Source organism: Amia ocellicauda, unplaced genomic scaffold (genome assembly GCF_036373705.1).
Source record: "Amia ocellicauda isolate fAmiCal2 unplaced genomic scaffold, fAmiCal2.hap1 HAP1_SCAFFOLD_60, whole genome shotgun sequence".
In the NCBI taxonomy this organism is placed as follows: domain Eukaryota; kingdom Metazoa; phylum Chordata; class Actinopteri; order Amiiformes; family Amiidae; genus Amia; species Amia ocellicauda.
In genome coordinates this window covers 507047-530536 of record NW_027102990.1, presented here as the reverse complement: position 1 = coordinate 530536, position 23490 = coordinate 507047, and the positions used below count along the sequence as shown (strand labels likewise).

Sequence of the window (23490 nt, the reverse complement as noted above, 5' to 3'; positions counted from 1 at the left end):
TTCTGTCTCCAGGAGATATAATTGAAGAATTGTCCACTTACTAGGCTACTTTCAACACCCTTTGCTGCACTGATATTTTTCCCTCCCTTTTTCTATTTTTTTTTTTTTTTTTTTGCTGGAAGTTCCGTCAATACTTGCCAGCCTTTAAGAGACATCATGCAGCCAGGTCTCTTGGCTTGCGGCCACACCGTCCTGAACGCGCCTGATCTCATCATATCTCGGAAGCAAAACGGGGCAGGGCCTTGTCAGTACTTGGTTGGGTGACCTCCTGGAAATGCCAGGTGCTGCAAGCTTTTTACGTCTCCTGGGTAACTTCATCGTAGCTCTTAATACTCTCTTTCTGTCTGGAGGAGATATAATTGAAGAATTGTACACGTATCCGGCTACTTTCAAAACCCATTACTGCACTGATATTTTTCCCTCCATTTTTCTTTTTCTTTTTTTTTTTTTTTTTTTTGCTGGAAGTTCCGTCAATACCCGCCAGCCATTAAGAGACATCATGCAGCCAGGCCTCTCGGCTTGCGGCCACACCATCCTGAACGCGCCCGATCTCGTCAGATCTCGGAATTTAAACGGGGCAGGGCCTGGTCAGTACTTTTATGGGTGACCTTCTGGAAATACGAGGTGCTGCAAACTTTTTACGTCTCCTGGGTAACTTCATCGTAGCTCTTAATACTCGCTTTCTGTCTGGAGGAGATATAATTGAAGTATTGTACACGTACCCGGCTACATTCAACACCCTTTCCTGCACTGATATTTTTCCCTCCATTTTTCTATTTTTTTTTTTTTTTTTTTTCTTGGATGTTCCGTCAATACCCGCCAGCCTTTTAGAGACATCATGCAGCCAGGCGTCTTGGCTTGTGTGCCACACCATCCTGAATGCGCCCGATCTCGTCAGGTCTCGGAAGCTAAACGGGGCAGGTCCTGATCAGTACTTGGATGGGTGACCTCCTGGAAATACCATGTAATGCAAGCATTTTACGTATCCTGTGTAACTTCATCGTAGCTCTTAATACTCTTTCTGTCTGGAGGAGATATAATTGAAGTATTGTACACGTACCCGGCTACTTTCAACACCCTTTGCTGCACTGAAATTTTTCCCTCCATTTTTGTTATTTCTTTTTTTTTTGCTGGAAGTTCCGTCAATACCCTCCAGCCTTTTAGAGACATTATGCAGCCAGGCCTCTTGGCTTGCGGCCACACCGTCCTGAACGCGCCCGATCTCGTCAGACCTTGGAAACTAAACGAGCCAGGGCCTGGTTGGTACTTGGATGGGTGACCTCCTGGAAATACCATGTAATGCAAGCTTTTTACGTATCCTGTGTAACTTCATCGTAGCTCTTAATACTCTCTTTCAGTCTGGAGGAGATATAATTGAAGAATTGTACACGTACCCGGCTACTTTCAACACCCTTTGCTGCACTGATATTTTTCCCTCCATTTTTCTTTTTTCTATTGATTTTTGCAGGAAGTTCCATCAATACCCTCCAGCCTTTAAGAGACATCATGCAGCCAGGCCTCTTGGCTTGCGGCCACACCGTCCTGAACGCGCCCCATCTCGTCAGCTCTCGGAAGCTAAACTGGGCAGGGCCTGGTCATTACTTGAATGTGAGACCTTCTGGAAATTCCAGGCGCTGCAAGCTTTTTTCGTCACCTGGGGAACTTCGTCGTAGCTTTTAATACTCTCTTTCTGTCTGGAGGAGATTTAATTGAAGAATTGTACACGTACCTGGCTACTTTCAACACCCTTTGCGGCAGTGATATTTTTCCCTCCATTTTTCTTATTTCTTTTTTTTTTTTTATTTGCTGGAAGTTCCGTCAATACCCGCCAGCCTTTAAAAGACATCATGCAGCCAGGTCTCTCGGCTTGCGGCCACACCGTCCTGAACGCGTCAGATCTCGGAAGCTGAACGGGGCAGGGTCCTGGTCAGTACTTGGATGGGTGACCTCCTGGAAATACCAGGTGCTGCAAGCTTTTATCGTCACTTGGGTAACTTTATCGTAGCTCTTAATACTCTCTTTCTGTCTGAAGGAGATATAATTGAAGTATTGTAAACGTACCCGGCTACTTTCAACACCCTTTGCTGCACTGATATTTTTCCCTCCATTTTTCTTTTTTCATTTTTTTTTGCTGGAAGTTCCGTCAATACCCTCCAGCCATTTAGAGACATCATGGAGCCAGGCCTCTTGGCTTGCGGCCACACTGTCCTGAACGTGCCCGATCTCGTCAGACCTTGGAAACTAAACGGGTCAGGGCCTGGTTAGTACTTGGATGGGTGACCTCCTGGAAATACCAGGTGATGCAAGCTTTTTACGTATCCTGTGTAACTTCATCGTAGCTCTTAATACTCTCTTACAGTCCGGAGGAGATATAATTGAAGAATTGTACACGTACCCGGCTACTTTCAACACCCTTTGCTGCACTGATATATTTCCCTCCATTTTTCTTTTTTCTTTTATTTTTTGCTGTAAGTTCCGTCAATACCCTCCAGCCTTTAAGAGACTTCATGCAGCCAGGCCTCTTGGCTTGCGGCCACACCGTCTTGAACGCGCCCGATCTCGTCAGATCTCGGAAGCTGAACGGGGCAGGGCCTGGTCAGTACTTGGATGGGTGACCTCCTGGAAATAACAGGTGCTGCAAGCTTTTTACGTCACTTGGGTAACTTCATCATAGCTCTTTATACTCTCTTTCTGTCTGGAGGAGATATAATTGAAGAATTGTACACGTACCCGGCTACTTTCAACACCCTTTCCTGCACTGATATTTTTCCCTCCATTTTTCTATTTTTTTTTTTTTTTTTTTTTTTCTGGAAATTCCTTCAATACCCGCCAGCCTTTAAGAGACATCATGCAGCCAGGCGTCTCGGCTTGTGGCCACACCGTCCTGAATGCGCACGATCTCGTCAGATCTTGGAAGCTAAACGGGGCAGGGCCTGGTCAGAACTTAGATGGGAGACCTCCTGGAAATACCAGGTGCTGCAAGCTTTTTACATCACTTGGGTAATTTCATCGTAGCTCTTAATACTCTCTTTCTGTCTGGAGGAGATATAATTGAAGTATTGTACACGTACCCGGCTACTTTTAACACCCTTTGCTGCACTGATATTTTTCCCTCCAGTTCTCTTTTTTCTTCTTCATTTTGCTGGAAGATCCGTCAATACCCACCAGCCTTTAAGAGACATCATGCAGCCAGGCCTCTTGGCTTGCGGCCACACCGTCCTGAACGCGCCCGATCTCGTCAGATCTCGGAAACGAAACGGGGCAGGACCTGGTCAGTACTTGGATAGGAGATCTCCTGGAAATACCAGGTGCTGCCAGCTTTTTACGTCTGCTGGGTAACTTTATCGTAGCTCTTAATACTCTCTTTCAGTCTGGAGGAGATATAATTGAAGTATTGTACATTTACCCAGCTACTTTTAACACCCTTTGCTGCACTGATATTTTTGCCTCCATTTTTCTTTTTCTTTTTTTTTTTTCTGCTGGAAGTTCCGTCAATACCCGCCAACCTTTAAGAGACATCATGCAGCCAGGCGTCTCGGCTTGTGGCCACACCGTCCTGAATGCGACCGATCTCGTCAGATCTCGGAAGCTAAACGGGGCAGTGCCTGGTCTGTACTTGGATGGGTGACCTCCTGGAAATACCAGGTGCTGCAAGCTTTTTACTTCTCCTGGGTAACTTTATCGTAGCTCCTAATACTCTCTTTCTGTCTGGAGGAGATATAATTAAAGTATTGTACACGTACCCGGCAACTTTCAACACCCTTTGCTGCACTGATATTCTTGCCTCCGTTTTTCTTTTTTTTTTTTTTTTTTTTTTTTTTGCTGGAAATTCCGTCAATACCCGCCAGCCTTTAAGAGACATCATGCAGCCAGGCATCTCGGCTTGCGGCCACACCATCCTGAACGCGCCCGATCTCGTCAGATCTCGGAAGCTAAACGGGGCAGGACCTGGTCAGTACTTGAATGTGAGACCTCCTGGAAATACCTGGTGGTGCAAGCTTTTACGTCTCCTGGGTAACTTTATCGTAGCTCTTAATACTCTCTTTCAGTCTGGAGGAGATATAATTGAAGAATTGTACACGTACCCGGTTACTTTCAACACCCTTTGCTGCAGTGGTATTTTTCCCTCCATTTTTCTTTTTTCTTTTTTATTTTGCTGGAAGTTCCGTCAATACCCTCCAGCCTTTAAGAGACATCATGCAGCCAGGCCTCTTGGCATGCGGACACATTGTCCTGAACACGCCCGAACTCATCAGATCTCGGAAGCTAAACGGGGCAGGACCTGGTCAGTACTTGAATGTGAGACCTCCTAGAAATACCTGGTGCTGCAAGCTTTTACGTCTCCTGGGTAACTTCATCGTAGCTCTTTATACTCTCTTTCTGTCTGGAGGAGATATAATTGAAGTATTGTACACGTACCCGGCTACTTTTAACACCCTTTGCTGCACTGATATTTTTCCCTCCATTTTTCTTTTTTCATTTTTTTTTGCTGGAAGTTCTGTCAATACCCTCCAGCCATTTAGAGACATCATGCAGCCAGGCCTCTTGGCTTGCGGCCACACCGTCCTGAACGCGCCCGATCTCGTCAGACCTTGGAAACTAAACGGGCCAGGGCCTGGTTAGTACTTGGATGGGTGACCTCCTGGAAATACCAGGTGATGCAAGCTTTTTACTTATCCTGTGTAACTTCATCGTAGCTCTTAATACTCTCTTTCAGTCTGGAGGAGATATAATTGAAGAATTGTACACGTACCCGGCTACTTTCAACATCCTTTGCTGCACTGATATTTTTCCCTCCATTTTTCTTTTTTCTTTTTTTTTTTGCTGGAAGGTCCGTCAAAACCCGCCCGCCTTTAAGAGACATCATGCTGCCAGGCCTCTCGGCTTGCGGCCACGCCGTCCTGAACGCGACCGATCTCATCAGATCTCGGAAGCTAAACAGGGCAGGGCCTGGTCAGTACTTGGATGGGTGACCTCCTGGAAATACCAGGTGCTGCAAGCTTTATACGTCTCCTGGGTAACATCATCGTAGATCTTAATACTCTCTTTCTGTCTGGAGGAGATATAATTGAAGAAATGTACACGTACCCGGCTACTTTCAACACCCTTTGCTGAACTGATATTTTTCCCTCCATTTTTCTTTTTTTATTTGCTGGAAGTTCCGTCAACACCCGTCAGCCTTTAAGAGACATCATGCAGCCAGGCCTCTCGGCTTGCGGCTACACCGTCCTGGACGCACCCCGTCTCGTCAGATCTCGGAAGCTAAACGGGGCATGGCCTGGTCAGTACTTGGATGGGAGATCTCCTAGAAATACCAGGTGCTGCAAGCTTCTTACGTCTCCTGGATAACTTCATCGTAGCTCTTAATACTCTCATTCTGTCTGGAGGAGATATAATTGAAGAATTGTACACGTTCCCGGCTACTTTCAACACCCTTTCCTGCACTGTTATTTTTCCCTCCATTTTTTTATTTTTTTATTTTTTATTTTTTGCTGGAAATTCCGTCAATACCCGCCAGCCTTTAAGAGACATCATGCAGCCAGGCATCTCGGCTTGCGGCCACACCGTCCTGAACGTGCCCGATCTCGTCAGACCTTGGAAACTAAACGGGCCAGGGCCTGGTTAGTACTTGGATGGGTGACCTCCAGGAAATACCAGGTGATGCAAGCTTTTTACGTCTCCTGGGTAACTTCATCGTAGCTCTTAATACTCTTTATCTGTCTGGAGGAGATATAATTGAAGTATTGTACACTTTGTCTTAGGGACAGTCTGGCTAGCAGTGACTGAGTGGTTGACAGACGACAAGCAACGGAATGTACGTGCTCTGTGATGTCATAACAGTCAGCTGAGAGAGGCTCGTGATGTCATCGCTGAGCTGTCTGTCTGTCTGTCTGTCTCTCTCTCTCTCTTTCTCTCTCTCTCTCTCTCTCTCTTCCTCTCAATTCAATTAATTTGTATTGTCAAAGCAATTGGACATACATACATACATATATATATATATATACATACATACATACATCCATACATGCTAGAAAGTCATTACTATGTTATCTTAAAGGCTAACTAAGCAGAACATATATCATTATAGAACAGAGTTCATAGGTCAACACATGGTTTTAGGGAACAGGCACGTAGGTCATACCGTTTGACAATGTCTCCAAGGTTCTCATCGTAAATAACAAACAGAAATCAAACTATCTTCTGGGCTGACCTTCTAGCTTGACCGTATCTTTCTTAAGTATACAAGAGAGAAAAACAGGTGTAAGAAAATAATTTCTAATTTTCCTTCTACACATATATACATACATACATACATATGTAGCGTTATGTTGGGTGTATTTGGATAAGAGCATTTGGGCTCTGAGCTGAAGCACTGATCTAAAGAAGACCTCTCCCCCCCCAAAGTTATCAGATTTCCTTAGCTCATCAGCTTGGAACTGGTTTGCATCAAAGTGACAGTTTTGGGGAGGATGGCACCGAGAAGAGGCCAAATAGTTTGGAATTCTGCTATGAGATGTCTGGAGAAAGGGGCCTGTAGGTGATAAAAACTCTTTGAAGTGGATGAGAGCCGAAATCCCGACATAGAGCTACGAACCCAGGCCAACCGGCATTTCCAAAAGATGGCATGGATTGACATCAGTCATAAATAAAGCCTCCCTCCAATAGGACACTGGGGGCTGAAACCGAAATCCAATCTCAAGAACTCAGGGACCAATCACCTACTGATCTGACAGACTATAAGGAACAGCGGACAGTCTTTCTCTCTCTCTCTCTCTCACCTGAACCAGAAACTCGCTGCCACAGCTCAACCTGTAGCTCTGTTGCCAGAACCGGAATCAGAAACCAACCAAGTCTTTGCCGGCAACAGAAGAGTTAAACTGGGAGAAGGAGATTGAGCGAAGAATTATTTTAAAGGACTTTATTAAATAAATAACTTCACAGACCCACCTGATCAGTGGAGTTTTACAGCTGGACAATTGACTAAGTCGACTGAATACGAAAGTGTCAGTCACTTAAATAGCTATTTGAGTCTTAAGAAACTTGACCCTTGGAACAAACAGGGCCCTGCTTTCCTCAAAGACTTTGTCTTCAAGTAACTACGGTGGAACCCTGCTTACAAAGAAGATTTTGTGCACAACCTTGGAGCCTTCAAACCAATGGAAAATCTGTTTGGAAAAGACTCTACATTCGCGAAACCCCAACTTCCAGGTGCATCGACTGAGTGGAAGTTCTTGGACAAAGCCGAACCGGACTGCCTTTGTTCCAAACCACACGGACCTCGTGCCGTGTGCTGTTATCTGAGCCCGAAGCCAGAGAGGCCTCTCTGCGACGAAGTTCAGATAAGTTTAACAGTTTGGAGTTTGTGATTCATGACATTTAAGAAATCAATTAGAAATGTTAATCTGTGATTCATAACTCTAGAATGTGTAATATCATTTAGTTTTCTTAAATATAAATGTGAGTTGCATTAAACTGTTTTGTTGATAATTTTAGAAATAAAATCTGTCAACGCCGAGAAATATCTTCTCATTCCTGTTTAACTGTTTAGTCTGAAATTGACACAAGTTAATAGACATTAGATTATTGGTGGCCCTGCCTATCCTTAATCATTGAATAATAATCAGTTAAGGGAAATTGTGGTAACAAATAGGATCTTTCTCGGCACCTAAACGTAAATGAGACTGATATATATATAACGAGAAGTTACCTGACATAAATACTAACCTGCGTAGTTATTTAATGTCTGACTAATAATACTAAGGAGAGACTCACCTTCGTCTTACTAACCGGTATTGTAGTCAATGTGTTTATAACCTTTTTTGTTTAACGATTTGTTAAATGGAATGTACGTGCTCTGTGATGTCATAGCAGTAAGCTGAGAGAGGCTCGTCATGTCATCGCTGAGCTGGCTGGCTGGCTCTCTGTGTGTGTGTGTGTGTGTGTGTGTGTGTCTCTCTGTCTGTCTGTCTGTCTGTCTCTCTCTCTCTCTCTTACTCTCTCTCTCTCCCTCTCAATTCAATTCATTTGTATTGTCAAAGCAATTGGACATGCATACATACATACATACATATATATGGAAAATAAACAATATGTGTACATCTCTTTCTGCATTAGTGGTGCCCTCACAGATGTGCAAGTTACATGACAGACAGACAGACAGACACTCACACACACTTTCACACACACACACACACACACACTTTCACAGACAGACAGACAGACAGACACACACACACACACACACACACACACTTGTATACCTGACACGTATAGAAGACTGGATAGGGAGATATAAATAGCAATGGGGAGACTCTTGTACTTGGTGTGGCTCTATCCATATAGTGGGGCCAGCAGCCACTTAGCAGGTGCAGCAATAGAAGCTCAGCCTGGGGAGACTGGATTTAGCATTTCCTCTCCATTTTGATAACTATCCATAATCATTTCTGCAAAATACTTCTATGATACCTATGTATGTTTTTTACTTGTACTATATTATACTATCAAGTATCAGTGTACACATACAATGTGACCTGTTACATTAATACAGAGGCCACGGAAGGCCAGATCACTAATAGCCACTGTCCCCTGATATTACACTTTTTTACAATCACTTTGGCACTCATTTCAGAACCTTGATGTCATTTTTCAAAACTCTAGACACCCGATGATCAAAATGCACATTTTTCAAAACTCTAACACTTTTTTACAATTGCTTGGATACAATACACATCAACCTCAGATCATTTGTTCATTGAACTAAAATGACACAACTTAACATCAAAGTATTACCATTTCAAAATGCAATTCACACATTACATCTGAGATCACTGTCTATTCATTTCATTACAAAGATCTAACTATCAATTGATACAGCTGCTCAAAATGATAAGTGACTGTTGCATTACTCTTAATGCATAATTTTATGGAAACTGACAAACAATATTCCATGTTTCGATCATGAAAGTTTCAGGATAATGAGATCCATTGACATCAATAAACGAGGAGCATGAACCAGTTGGACTACATTATCTATGGATGTAATATTTCATCATCATTCATCATCATGTAGCACTTTTCCACACCATGTTTGCAGTGTGGAAGGAAAGTTCGAATTTTTTTCTCTAATACCTGTTTTTCTCTCTTGTATACTTAAGAAAGATAAGGTCAAGCTAGAAGGTCAGGCCAGAAGGTAGTTTGATTTCTGTTTGTTATTTACGATGAGAATCTTGGAGACAATGTCAAACAGTATGATTGAAGTGCCTGCTCCCTAATCCATGTGTTGATCTATGAACTCTGTCCTATAATGATATAAATTCTGCTTAGCTAACTTTTAAGATAACATAGTAATGACTTTCTGATTATAACCAGCTCTTTGATTTTTGTGTATAAAAGCTCTGACTGTTAAAATGAAGGCAGAGCGACTTTGGGATCTACTTGAGTCACTGTTCCTCTCCACGCTGCGTGTATTAAAGGCATTGCAACTAACGCTCCAACCTGGTTGAAGATGATTGTTCTTCCACATCAGATTTGACATTACTGTATGTATGCAGGCCCTTGTAATTGCTTTTCCAATACTGCCAACTGGTTATTGATGATTGATTTCACATTGTGGTACGAGTATCGAGTGAAATGAGTGCTATCCACCCCAGCAACACAGTGATAACATGGAGCCGGCAAGTCATCCAGGTCACAATAGAGGTCAAGCAGTGGGAGGAGGAAGACGTGGTGGTCAAAGGAATGGAAGGGGACATGCACCCCTTCTGAGAGGTGGTCGTGGGCCTCGTCATAGAGGAGGGCTTAGGCCTCACCAGAGAGGCAGCCATGGGCCTCATTTGAGAGGTGTTGGGGGAACGTGGTAGAGGACAAGGCCACGGACCAGACAGCGGCAGCAACAGCAAATAGTGTCCAGTGAAATCCGAGAAATAGTTGTAGAGCATGTTGTAAATCATGGCATGACCATGACTGAGGCAGCTACAATGATTCAATCAAACCTCAGAATCAACTCAGGATCAACTGTGGCCTCAATCATCAGAAATGTCCGTACTGAGAAGCGGCAAGTCTTCAGCATGCACTAAACATTAGGCTACTCTCAATTGTCAAATGACTGTATACTGCATACCAATGTGTAGCACAGAGTATAGTGTGCCTTTTGAAAGAAATGCAGACAGAGTGAAGCAGCTGATGACTGAGTATGTTCAGGTATGTTCAGTTTCAAGATGCCTCTTGTGAAAAATGGTTGTGAGAACCTGAACCTGAACACAGGGCTGATGGAAATTCAGAAGTACAGTAATCAATCCTTTGTTTTACACTAAGCCAGGTGAGGAACACTGCAGTTGACATTTTACTGTAGTTTTGTTATTTTTTGTAGCTAATTATTGTTGCATGGCTTCAAAGAAACCTATGGTGTGATTTGATTGTATTGCATCAATACATTTCAGATTTTGTTCAATGATTCCACTGTGTCTGTAGTATTCTCTCTACTAGTCCTTTTACAGTGATGTATTTATGTGTAGTACCATAATGAAACATGTATCACATATTTTGTACTACAATATTTAATGATTATACGAACAACTACACAGTGAAACTATCGGTATCTTCTGTGTGGGTGATCTAAATAAATGTTACTATGGTATTTCATGATAAATGAATTATTTGAACCAACAAGTCTGCAAGTGCAAGGTTTCTTTAAAGATATGAATGCACAATGCAATGTTTTGAACATTGGACAGCCTGTGTTACAAGTGATGACCGTTTTGAGTTTTGTGTCTAGAGTTTTGAAAAATGACATCAAGGTTCTGAAATTAGTGACAAAGTGATTGTAAAAAAACTGTATATTCATCCTATTTAATGTGCTCTTTTAAAATGTACTTTTCTTTTTTGTTGCCATTTTTGTTCTACCAATGTTTCAGTTGTTAGTCAAAGATTGACAGAGTACATCTCATACACACAGGCCAGACAGCAAGGATTTCTTTTTGAAATTCAATTACAAATGCTGCATGAACTCATCAATACGATTAGAGCTCCTGAAAGCAATATAACTAACTCACTCTACAGCATCTCATTAGCAGTGAAAAGAAACCAAGAAAGTTGGGACAGTCGACTGTTTACCACTATGTAACATCACCTTTTCTTTTAATAACACTTATTAAGCACTTGGGCACTGAAGACACCACTTGGTTAAGTTTAGCAAGTGGGATTTCCCCCCATTCATCCATTATGCATTTCCTCAGCTGCGCAACTGCACAGGGCCTTCGTTGTCTTAATTTGCACTTCATAGTGCGCCACACATTCTCAATTCGGAGACAGGTCAGGACTGCAGGCAGGCCATGCTAGCACCCGCACTCTCTGCCTACGCAACCATGCGCTTGTAATCTGGGCAGAATGTGGTTTGGCGTTATCCTGCTGAAAAATGCAGGGATGTCCCTGGAAAAGACGATGTCTGGATGGCAGCATATGTTGCTCCAAAATGTGTACATCTCTTTCTGCAAAAATGGTGCCCTCACAGATGTGCGAGTTACATGACAGACAGACACTCATACACACTGTCACACCCACACACACACACACACTTTCACAGACAGACACACGCACACACACTCACTTTCACACAGAGACAGACACACAAACACAGAGACAGACACACACACACTCACTTTCACACAGAGACACACAAACACATACACTTTCACACAGACACACACACACATACATACATACATACATATATAAGGAAAAGAAACAATACATTTAAAAATCACAAAAAGATGTAATAAAGTACAGAAAATCTAAATGTAATAAAATGTGATCTTTAATACACACAAATATGTATGGCTGGTCGGATGCGTCTTGGACTCGGGTTCCTCTTCATTACGTATAATGCTTTTGCCTTTTGCTATAGCTTTCCGTGGAGGGGATCGTGGGTGAGTTTGTACCATTCTTGGGAGGCTCTGCCTTGTTGGGGCGGAGCTGTGATCCAGGTGAACAGCAGATCGGACATAGGTGGGCATGTGGGCGGAGGAGGAAGGCCGGTCAAGCAAATAAGCTTGCTAAGGTACGCAGCAGCAGCAAGCAGCCCCACCATCCAGTCAGCCAGCCAGTCTGGCTGGCAGTGACTGAGTGGTTGACAGACGGCAAGCAACGGAATGTACGTGCTCTGTGATGTCATAGGAGTCACCTGAGAGAGATGTTTGTGATGTCATCGCTGAGCTGGCTGGCTCTGTGTGTCTTGCTGGCTGTGTGTGTGTGTGTGAGAGAGAGAGAGACTTTTTGACTTTTATCAGACTTCATTGCCTGTTTGCAACACGCAATAATTCATACAAAAGAAAATAAATAAATAAATAAAAAATAGTGTTCCCCTTTGTTTGTCTCCCCCCAACAAGCATTAACTCCGCCACTGATCTGTACACTTTTAAAGAAAGCAACCCAATACACACAACAAAACAACCATCAAATACTAAACCCTATAAATGAATTACATAATAAAAACCAACTCCCCGTCATACAATTCACAAAGGGCATCATTAATACACCAGACCTGTTCAAAACTCTCCAAATCATTCATCAGCCTGTAATAGTTAAACTCTAGTCTGACTCTGCACTTGACCAGCATGGCAAACACTCTCACTGCATCCTCACTGCCCTCCCCACACACTCTGTTCTTCCTAGTCTTATAGACGGCCATTTTAGCCTGGCCCAGCAAGAAGTTTACCAGCTGGTCCACATGTTTGGTCTTTCTGGTGTATCGCGCCCCTAAAATAAAAACCTTTGTGTTAAAAATCAGGTTAAGATCAGTAAAAAGACGAGTTAAAAGACTAAAAATGGGTGACAACCGAGAGCAAGTGCTGAAACAGTGAAACACGGTCTCTCTCTGAGCACAGAATGGGCAGGCGTCGGACACAGCAGGGTTAAGAACAGTAATAAAAGAATTGACAGCAATAATGGTGTGTAACACCCTCCACTGCAGATTGCCAGCTCTCTTATTGAGGGGGGCTTGTACAGGCTTCTCCAGGCGGGCGCAGTGTCTTCCCCCAGCCCCAGCCTGTAAAGTAATTTTAGGAATCACAAAGAAACAGTTGAAAGTGCTAAATAAGTATTTTGATGCACCATATTAATTTAGGAAATTTACATGTTGTTTTTCATCAGCTTCTGTATCTGATGGCTCCACATCACTGGCTGGATTGACAGCAACGACACTCTAAAAAAAGAAGTGTTAAGTTTGAGCATTCAGGACTTGTTTTGAAGATCCTGAATATCACTGGTCCACAATTTATCTGTGAAACTATGGGTTAATCTCCATATACAAAATACTTTTCACACACACTTTAAATTTACAACTAAATTTACATGTTGATGTCTTTCGTCAGCTTCTGTATTTGATGGCTCAATATAACTGGTTGCATTAACAGCAACGGCACACTACAAGAAAATAACATTATATTTAAACATTCAGGACTGGTTTAGCATCACCTCGAATATCCCTAGCCCTTGAGGTCGATTGTTATTGTGGTCTTCAAGACCAGTGCTTCTCAACCTTAGTCCTGGAGGAGGCCCACTGTCTGCTGATTTTCATTACAACAACATTGTAGGTTATATCAGTGACTGTGGTCCTAAAGTACCCCTATGCCTGCTGTTTTTTTTCCAGTTGAGCTCTTAATTACCTAATTGGCTTAACTGAAGCCATTTAACCCTTTTCCCAGGTCTTTGGTTGTTGATGAGTTACAAAGAGCTGGATTGTGGCCCGCCATGACTGGAAGTGAAGAACACTCACTCTAGGCCTTTAACTTAATGTTCATATGTAGGGGCCTATCCATCTGATTTGTTTTTGCACATTTATTAACAGAAAAATTGATGGTACGTGAAATCATCTGAGCTGAAAAATATAATGTTCCACCAATAATAAAATAAATGTATTAATTAAAATTATAGAGATAATAGAATGTTCACAGATTATTAGTTCAGAAAACAAAATATTTTTTTATATCTTAAATAGAATTAACACTCAAATCAGTTGTAGGGTAAACAAGGTCTATTTTTTGGATTGATTTTATAATTATACATGTATGGCTGCATGAAGCTTACCTGAGAATCTGATATTTTAGTAACTTTGTTGCTTCTTGTTGGGTAGTCCACATTTGCCGCCGTTCTTTTTCTGTAAATGTAAATCAAAAGGCAATAATTACATACTGTAATTAAAATACAAAAAGTATAAACATTGTATTATTATTTTTGTATCCTGTTTCTCCATCTCGATGCTGTTCTTTTTGGAATTGCATATCTAGGTTTACTTAAATACTGTTTATAAGATTGTAAACTCATCATCCAAATTTCTTCATTTGCCAAACTTTATGTAGTGCGCTTGCAGTTTCAGAAGAAGAAAAAAAACTGTAACAGATGGGATATGTAGTACTTTATACTCGAGTGGTCTATGCGATTACACCCTGTTGGTGTTATTAAGAACGCCAAGTACCAGAATGCAGAGCGGGACTGTTTTTTGTGCCGTGACTTGTCGGGGGAAAAAGGCGCAGAAAAAACGGACGAGAAGGTGAAGGTAGTATGGCGGTGATGCACGCGTTGGTGAAGTGGGAAAGCGGGGTCGACAAAGACTCTTACAGCGTGATTCCCACTGCTTGCTTTCGCAATTTTGATTTATTCAGCATTGCTGATGATGACGAAGAGACGACTCGAAACTTCAGAGCAGAGTGGAGAGACACGAACAAACCTCCAAAAGGTGGATGGCCTGTCCATGAAGCGCAGATCATTATGACTGGTAACAATGTTTATTTAAAAAAAAAAAATATTAAAGTCTTTACATGCTATTTGATATATACAATCACAGTATATTTGAAATGAATGTTTAAGTTATTAATGTGTTGTACTTCTAACATACTCTTATAACATGGTAGGTGGTGGTGAGGGCGCTAAAAACTCGTCATACTTGACTGGCATTTGTAAGAACGATTTATTGTGTGTTGTGCTTTACAATAAAATCCCCCAAATCACAAAATAAATTAAACCAGATATAATTTAACTTCAGTTTTGATTCAGTGTTGGCTGTTCATCTTAATTTGTGTGGTCAAAGCACAGTATTTTTATGACAAATAAATATAATCCCCAAATATCTGTGGACATAATGCAGGGTTTTATTTATTTTATTTTTATTTTAGGAAAAGAAGGCGAACTAAGAAGAAAACTTAATGACCTAACAAAAATGCCCTGTCCTAAAATGAAGAGAGTACCTAAACCAAACAAAAAACTTCAAATTTCAGATGATAGTGACCTTGATGAACCACAGTTACCGGTGAGATAATTACTGCAAATATTAAATAAATGTATTGCAGGATTGTTTTTTTTTAATCATATTCATATATATATATATTTTCATTTTAAACTCTTTTCCTCTCTGAATACAGCACAAAATAAGAAAGAAAACCGATGGAGCTTCAAGAATTAGATCCCGTCATATTCTACAGACATTTAAAGAGTCCAGTGAAGTTGAGCTACAGCAAAACGTTAAGCAGCTCGAAAAGGAAAACACAAGACTTAAAAATGAAAACCAATGTCTTCGAAACCGTATGATTGATGGTAAGTTTTTTTATTTATAGCAAATAATTCCTTACCTTGATAAATGTTATTCTTCAGTAATTTAGATTCCAGAGTAATGTATTATAGTTGATCATACTGAAGTAATCTAGAACCACAATACAGACTCTTAATGTGCACTGTCTAATAGTTTAATAATACTGATTATTAAATAAAGTTTTTCAACATAACTTCATAATCCTACATTAATGACTATATGCATTACATTAGACCTGGTAATTCTTGTATTTTATCTCTTTTATTTTTTTCGTAGCTAATGTTAATGACCCACAAAAAGGTCAGTTTGCCAATAACATAGAGCAAGTCTCTCAAGTATAATTGCAGGCATTGATGGTTTTGTTTTCACTTTGTATTAAATATATTACTAGAAATGATTATCATTTAATACTAAGGTTTTTTTCTCCAGAGATTCCAGACCTTTTGGACAATCTGAAAAAAATTGTAACAAAAGCCACATTTATCAGCAATGAAGACAAAAGTGTGTCACCATCAAGTGGTTCTGACAGCCCCACAGCAAATTGTTCTGAATCTGACAAAGAATCACCAAAACAGGTATAACACTCTTGGTCTACAATATTACAAAGACAAGGTAAAAATATATATATTGAAAACAAATATTGGTTGTAAACAATCTAATGATGCTACATTATCAGTTATATTCATAGTTATAGTTGATAATAAGAATGTAATTGAATTATGGGTGTCACAGATTCACTGACTTTATTATGTCTGTAAATTAATAAACTTAGAATTGAGACATACTGTGGTCTTTAATAACACATTTCTGTAACAAAATCACAGCCTTACTGATAATGTATTCCACTTAACATAATATAAGAATAGTTTGGGGATAAACTTGTTTTTTATTTACCATTGTCTTTTAGGTGGAAATATTCCCAGGCACTGGAGTTTACATTGACAAACTGTCCTGGATCCTTGCAGAGAGGTGCAGCACGAATACGTCATATGCAAGAACCCTGACGGTTGCTGTCTTTGACTTTCCAACATTACTAAAGAGCAATCTTCGTGGTGGTGGCAGCAAGAGAGATCCAACTTCGGAGACATTAAGATCCTCATTGATGTTATTGAGGATCATATACAGCTGCCTTCGGAAGGACACGACGTGTTTCAGTTGCGGGGCTTTGCAGCCCAGCGGGACCCTCTTAATGCCGGACATCAGCTGCCCGAGCCGGTGCGGATGAACGGAGGGACGTTAGACAGCGTTACCTTCCGGGCAGGAGCAGCGAGCGGCAACACCGGGGTGAAAGTGTCGTCTAACACTGTGCCATTAGCCACTAGCTGATTGAGCAGATCAGTGGTTTTTAAGAAGATAACAATGGCAGCAGACTTGATATTTTCACACCCTGCTACCTCCCCAACCGCTAACACACACTGCTCTAGGGGGCAGAACTGCACCGGAGCGATCTTGACTCCATGGCGTCGGGTCAGTTTTTCAAAAGACGCATTCAGGGGGTCCGACCCCCCGACCCGGGAAGAACTACCGGTACTCCCCCCTCCCCTCCCCTGTTCCCCCACAATAAGAAAAGCACTGAAAACAGAAGACAAAATAAACAAACTGAAAAAAGTAAAGCAACAAAAAAACGCAGCCAAAGGACAGAGCTCTCAGCAGCACTCCCGCTCACTGCAGACCCCTCCCACACACTCCCAGCTGAGAGAGAGAGAGAGAGAGAGAGAGAGAGAGAGAGTTAGTGTCTGTCTGTCTCTCTCTCTCTGTAGATGCATCATAGGGAACATATGTAACAATCTCTCTTTTTGTTTACCAAAAATGAGAATGAACGTATTTCAAGTGGGTGTTGCCTTGGTTGGAAACGTTTTAAGATTATTTATGAAGTGTAAAGTGGATTTGTCTCAGTTCTCCGTAGTTTTCAATGTATGTGCCATTCAGTAGCGTTCATGTTACAGATGTGCCCTATGCAGTGGTAGGGTCAATAAAATGTCAGTAAAACTTTATTTTAGCAATTATGGAGGGGAAGAACTGCAAATAGAGGGTCCCCACTAATTATCTAACTTACCAACAACGTTTCAAATTAGGTCTTGCGAAGCTGCCAAATAATGCTGTATAATCGTATGTGTCTTCATACACCGGCTGCTATAGTCTGATAGCTTTGATTATATATACATATTTTCTCGTGAACCACAAATGCTATTTGCTTGATTTTTACAGAGTATGTTATAAATACCATTGTTATGAAGCCTGACAAATTGTATGCTGTAATTATGAATATTTTCAAATCATTTGTTTGTTTTTCCTAACATGTTACAAATGTTCCCTATGTGAAAGATGCATTATATCTTAATAACGTCTAAACAATTAAAGATATACAGATTTTTATTTTCGGTAAAGTTATAACACATTGCTATTAACTATGTGTGTCAGTAAAAGTTTAAAAAATCCTAATAATTTTTTATTGATCCTGCAAAATAGGTGTTTAGGGAACATTTGTAACATTAGGGTTACGATTTGCCATAGACGCGGAATGAGTTTGATTGTGATGTTAAATGGGGTTTAAAGACGCAGTCGCCTCGGTGCTGATTACTATTGCTGTGTTTCTCCACTTCTACTCCATGCTTGGGAACGCCCACATCCAGTGACGTCAAAACCGGTGGAAAAGCGGGCCGGTTCAAAAAAGATCAGCTGGATCCCAGGCCGAGCAGCAGCTCCGGCTCCAGCAATGGCACCATGTCGCTGGAAAAGCGCTAAGTGAGCTCACAGTGAGCTCAGTGTAATGTCTGCTCTGGTGAGCTCACAGTGTGACCTAGTCGTGAGTTCACGTCTTCACTGGGTAGTCCATGACAACTTAATTGACTCAATTCTTGGGCTTAATTGGTCAAAATGACCATTGGTTGAAGGTACTCAGGGACTGATGTGTAGAGAGACTTATTAAACCTGCAGGATTGTGGTTTTCCCAGAACAGAATTAACCAGTGTAGCGTTATGTTGGTGTATTCTGATAAGAGCATTTTAGCTCTGAGCTGAAGCACTGATCTAAAGAAGACCTCTCCCCCCAAATTTATCAGATTTCCTTAACTCATCAGCATGTGAACTGGTTTACATCAAAGTGACAGTCTTGGGAGGATGGCACCGAGAATGGGCCAAATAGCTTGGAATCCCTGCTGTGAGATGTCTGGGGAAGGGGGCCTGTAGGAAATAAAAACTCTTTGAAATGGACGAGAGCCGAAATCCCGACACAGAGCTACGAACCCGTGCCAACCGGCATTTCCAAAAGATGGCATGGATTGACATCAGTCATAAATCAAGCCCCCCTCCAATAGGACACTGGGGGCTGAAGCCGAAATCCAATCTCACAAACTAAAGAACCAATCACCTATTGATCTGACAGGCGTATAAAGGGTAACGCACGGCATCTCTCTCTCTCTCTCACCTAAACCAGTAACTCGCTGCCACAGCTCAACTTGTATCTCTGTTGCCAGAACCGGAACCAGAAACCAACTAAGTCTTTACCAGCAACAGAAGGGTTAAACTGGGAGAAGGAGATTGAGCCGTACGAAGAATTCTTTTAAAGGACTTTATTAAATAAAGAACTTTACAGACTGCGCTGCCCGCCTGTGCCCAGCCATCCAGCTGGACAATTGACTAAGTCGACTGAATACGAAAGTCATTTAAATAGCTATTTGAGTCTTAAGAAACTTGACCCTTGGAACGAACAGGGCCCTGCTTTCCTCAAAGACTTTGTCTTCAAGTAACTACGGTGGAACCCTGCTTACAAAGAAGATTTTGTGCACAACCTTGGAGCCTTCAAACCAGTGGAAAATCTGTTTGGAAAAGACTCTACATTCGCGAAACCCCAACTTCCAGGTGCATCGACTGAGTGGAAGTTCTTGGACAAAGCCGAACCGGACTGCCTTTGTTCCAAACCACACGGACCTCGTGCCGTGTGCTGTTATCTGAGCCCGAAGCCAGAGAGGCCTCTCTGTGACGAAGTTCACATAAGTTTAACAGTTTGGAGTTTGTGATTCATGACATTTGAGAAATCAATTAGAAATGTTAATCTGTGATTCATAACTCTAGAATGTGTTATATCATTTAGTTTTCTTAAATATAAATGTGTGTTGCATTCAACTGTTTTGTTGATAATTTTAGAAATAAAATCTGTCAACGCCGAGAAATATCTTCTCATTCCTGTTTAACTGTTTAGTCTGAAATTGACACAAGTTAATAGACACCAGATTATAGGTGGCCCTGCCTATCCTTAATCATTGAATAATAATCAGTTAAGGGAAATTGTGGTAACAAGTAATGATAGGATCTTTCTCTCCACCTAAACGTTAATGAGACTGATATATATATAACGAGAAGTTACCTGACATAAATACTAACCTGCATAGTTATTGAATGTCTGACTAACAATACTAATGAGAGACTCACCTTCGTCTTACTAACCGGTATTGTAGTCAATGTGTTTATAACCTTTTTTGTTTAATGATTTGTGTGTTATCATATGCGATCCCATGGTCTTTGATTTGGTCACGGAAGTGATTTGTCTTTGATTTGTTGATCTAGAGTTGAATTTTAATTAGTTTTTCCCTTTTGTATAATTAGTGTAGTGCTACATTTAGTCTTTGTTTTTGAATAAATTTGACAATTTATATCTTTGGAATTGGTGTCTGCGTCCAATTATTACAGAAATTGAGTTCTACAAGATTCCAGGATTCGTGATAAGGTGATACTATAAATTCACTTCTTTAATTGAATTTTATAAGTGTACCTTACGCTACACCTTTGACCACCACGTCTTCCTCCTCCCACTGCTTGACCTCTATTGTGACCTGGATCACCTGCCGGCTCCATGTTATCGCTGTGTTGTTGAGGTGGATAGCACTCATTTCACTCGATACTCGTACCACAATGTGAAATCAATCATCAATAACCAGTTGGCAGTATTGGAAAAGCAATTACAAGGGCCTGCATACATACAGTAATGTCAAATCTGATGTGGAAGAACAATTCCTTTATCCCTCTGTTCTCCACCAGGGTTGTGCTGATCGCCTCGATTGGCAAGTTTGCAGTGTGAGGAGTGGATCCATGTCGTCGTTCCTAGGCACTTCACAGCTGTGTGGGTGGTCAGGAGCACCTGGTAGGGCCCTGTCCACCTGGGCTGTTGGGAGGACTTTCTCTTGTGTGCTTTGATATACACAGTCACCTTGCTGGAAGGGGTGGTAAACCTGCTGGGATGGTTCAGTCTGGGCGGCTTTCATCTGTGAATGGACAGCTTCGAAAGCACGTGTTAGTCCCATACAAAAAGACAACATAGCATCATCCATCAAGTGGATGTCCATTTCCCTTACAGACAATGGAGGAGTGATGGAGAGTCTCATAAGTCATCCCATAATAATCTCACACGGAGAAAGACCTGTTTTTCTCAATTTGCTGACGATTTCATTGTCATTAGGACTATAGGAAGGGGATCTGGACGTTTGAGTCCTGTTTGTTTGCATATATTAGACAGCTTATTCTTTAATATCCCATTTTGTTTCTCCACTGCTCCAGCTGACTGAGCCTGATGGGGCAGTGAAAATGTTGTTTACCTCGCAGGGCTTTGCATAGTTCCTGCACTATTGTCCCAGTGAAGTGAGTGTTCCTATCACTGGAAATTTCCCTGGAATGCGAAATCTACATATAACATCCCTTAACTGTATTTTTGCTACTTTTACTACTTCAGCCTTCCTACGGGATAGGCTTCAACCCATTTAGAACACCTATATATTATTACAAGTCTATATTCATATCCACAACATTTAAGCTTTTGAACACAATCTATTTGCATATTGCAGGATTATGAGCTTGACAAATGTGGCAAGTTCTACAATATTGCTAAGCTGTTACTCTAAAACCTGTGGCAAACCAATTTAAAAGACTGATGCACACATCCCCCCTTTGCCCGTGTGGCCAACACCATGCGCCACATGGGCAAACCAGGGAAAGAGTGCCTGTGAGGCAACCAATGCATTAGCAAATGTTTGAGCTCTCTTATGGAAGGTGCAGTGGCCAGTTGCAATTTCCTGGAGCTTTTACAGTGCATCTCAAATTAAATTTCATCCAGCCCCAGGTCATAAAAGTCAAACCCTAGTTACGACATACATAACACATACATTTTGTTGCTTCAAAGAGAATACAAAAGTCAGCAAAACATTCTTTTTTACAAATTCAGTTTGTAAACTGTATTGTACATATATTTGTTGCGTTTTGATTTATAAACATTATACATTGTACAAATCTTAAGTGAAGGGCAATGGACTGATTCTGACTTCATGGCTGTCATTCTATTCATTTGAATAATGTGACATCTCCACTAATAGTACATTATAAATTAAACTATCAATAGAAGAATATGTGCTACTGCGGACGTCATCTGAGCAGTTTCACAATATATTGTAGATTCCTATAATCTGGAAAACCTTTAATTATAGTATTTTAACTTATTTCTCCACTGAGTCAAGCATCACTTCAGCGTAGTGGACCTCAGCATTGGTCTGTTCAAGTTGCTGTGAGGCTGTCTTTAAAGCCGCGCCCTCGGCCTACTGTGTCTCAACAAGAACACCAGCATCTTCTCCATATGGGTCAGACATCGGTTCCTTCAGGACACGATTCATAATATGCATATCTGCCATGTGGAATAAATCAGTCTGAAGACACAATGTGTGGTTCACACAACATCAGAGATCATCCTTATAAAAGGCATCTCTATCACATTAGTTGACATTCGCACAATCTATAAGGTTTCTAGTAAAGGGACAATTCAAAATAATAATAATCTTGATTCCAATTTATCTCATTTATCAAATTATTTCAGTACAGCACTCAGCTGTCGTCAGCAGCATCATATCTCCTGTGTTTATTGAATCAGCTTTACTTCCTAGTGTAGATACTCTTTTTGTGTGGAGTTGTCAAAGTTTCAAAACAATGTGCTTATCTTTGTCCTTTTATCTAACTTAAATACCTGAGAACATTACAATAACTATTACAGCAGCTCCTTCAACACCATAGTTAATAGTAGTTGGGTAAATGATGGCAGTTATTAATCTTTGTTTCTCAATTCATTTTTTACCAATAAACCATAATTTGAAATTATTTCCATACTCCTATTATTCCTATTTTCATTATTATTAGTTTTATGCGGTTGTCATCTAGTATGTGATGTATTCGTCTGTATCAACATCAATATTATTATCATTATTAATACAAGCAGTGTAAATTACCATTCATTACACTCTTGCTCTGTTTGTAATAAGTTATGAACCCTTACACGTACTTACAGTCTCTGCCTTGTCTCTGACTTCTCTCTCTCTCTCTCTCTCTCTCTCTCTCTCTCTCTCTCATCTCAGGCTGCTTGTCTGCTCAGGCGAACAGGGGGAGCAGAGGAGCACATACGGCCCTTGCCCCCTGCCCCCCTCTTCCTAATTGATAGGGTATTTCTGTTTGTGAAAGGACTATTTCCAAACAGTTTTATAACTTGCCATGACTATGTTTCATTAAATTAGTTATGTTACACCTTTAGTTATACCTGTAGTAACTTCATTATTTTCCCTCATATTCCAGTCAATCACCATCAGAGTCTCTCGTGGCAGTACATTTGTCTCACACAGAACAAACTCTCCTTTCTCAACCGCTTTCAATTTTGGATAACATCGCACTGCATCCCAACAGCTGTTCTTTCTCCTATTCCTAATTTCTTACAAGAAAATGCAAGTTATATTTGATCGATTTGTATTATTACTATTTATATACATTTCACTACATTATTGTAGTTAATGAATGTATTTAATCTTTGGAAAATAAGCCTTTTCATTGATCTGAATAATGATGTCCAGGTACTTCAGGAAAGCACATTTTCAAAAAATGTGTCCA

At 41.0% G+C, this 23490-nt stretch overlaps 3 non-coding genes and 14 pseudogenes across 3 annotated transcripts; all 17 read left to right on the top strand.

The window, feature by feature from the left end:
• The first annotated feature begins 174 nt into the window (after positions 1-174).
• LOC136739267 (uncharacterized) lies at positions 175-293 on the top strand (annotated as a pseudogene).
• A 224-nt stretch (positions 294-517) lies between these two features.
• LOC136739206 (uncharacterized) lies at positions 518-636 on the top strand (annotated as a pseudogene).
• Positions 637-856: 220 nt separating this feature from the next.
• On the top strand, positions 857-976 carry LOC136739312 (uncharacterized; annotated as a pseudogene).
• A 213-nt stretch (positions 977-1189) lies between these two features.
• Positions 1190-1308, top strand: LOC136739341 (uncharacterized; annotated as a pseudogene).
• A 216-nt stretch (positions 1309-1524) lies between these two features.
• Positions 1525-1643, top strand: LOC136739353 (uncharacterized; annotated as a pseudogene).
• Positions 1644-2190: 547 nt separating this feature from the next.
• On the top strand, positions 2191-2309 carry LOC136739139 (uncharacterized; annotated as a pseudogene).
• Positions 2310-2525: 216 nt separating this feature from the next.
• LOC136739101 (5S ribosomal RNA) lies at positions 2526-2644 on the top strand. Its single transcript, XR_010812824.1, has one exon. It is a non-coding gene; the product is annotated as a 5S ribosomal RNA (ribosomal RNA).
• A 222-nt stretch (positions 2645-2866) lies between these two features.
• Positions 2867-2985, top strand: LOC136739239 (uncharacterized; annotated as a pseudogene).
• A 216-nt stretch (positions 2986-3201) lies between these two features.
• On the top strand, positions 3202-3320 carry LOC136739268 (uncharacterized; annotated as a pseudogene).
• A 218-nt stretch (positions 3321-3538) lies between these two features.
• On the top strand, positions 3539-3657 carry LOC136739162 (uncharacterized; annotated as a pseudogene).
• Positions 3658-3881: 224 nt separating this feature from the next.
• On the top strand, positions 3882-4000 carry LOC136739191 (uncharacterized; annotated as a pseudogene).
• Positions 4001-4215: 215 nt separating this feature from the next.
• On the top strand, positions 4216-4334 carry LOC136739347 (uncharacterized; annotated as a pseudogene).
• A 214-nt stretch (positions 4335-4548) lies between these two features.
• Positions 4549-4667, top strand: LOC136739165 (uncharacterized; annotated as a pseudogene).
• Positions 4668-4883: 216 nt separating this feature from the next.
• Positions 4884-5002, top strand: LOC136739231 (5S ribosomal RNA). Its single transcript, XR_010812838.1, has one exon. It is a non-coding gene; the product is annotated as a 5S ribosomal RNA (ribosomal RNA).
• Positions 5003-5211: 209 nt separating this feature from the next.
• On the top strand, positions 5212-5330 carry LOC136739291 (uncharacterized; annotated as a pseudogene).
• Positions 5331-5551: 221 nt separating this feature from the next.
• LOC136739155 (uncharacterized) lies at positions 5552-5670 on the top strand (annotated as a pseudogene).
• Positions 5671-11852: 6182 nt separating this feature from the next.
• Positions 11853-11967, top strand: LOC136739381 (U5 spliceosomal RNA). Its single transcript, XR_010812866.1, has one exon. It is a non-coding gene; the product is annotated as a U5 spliceosomal RNA (small nuclear RNA).
• Positions 11968-23490: the final 11523 nt, after the last annotated feature.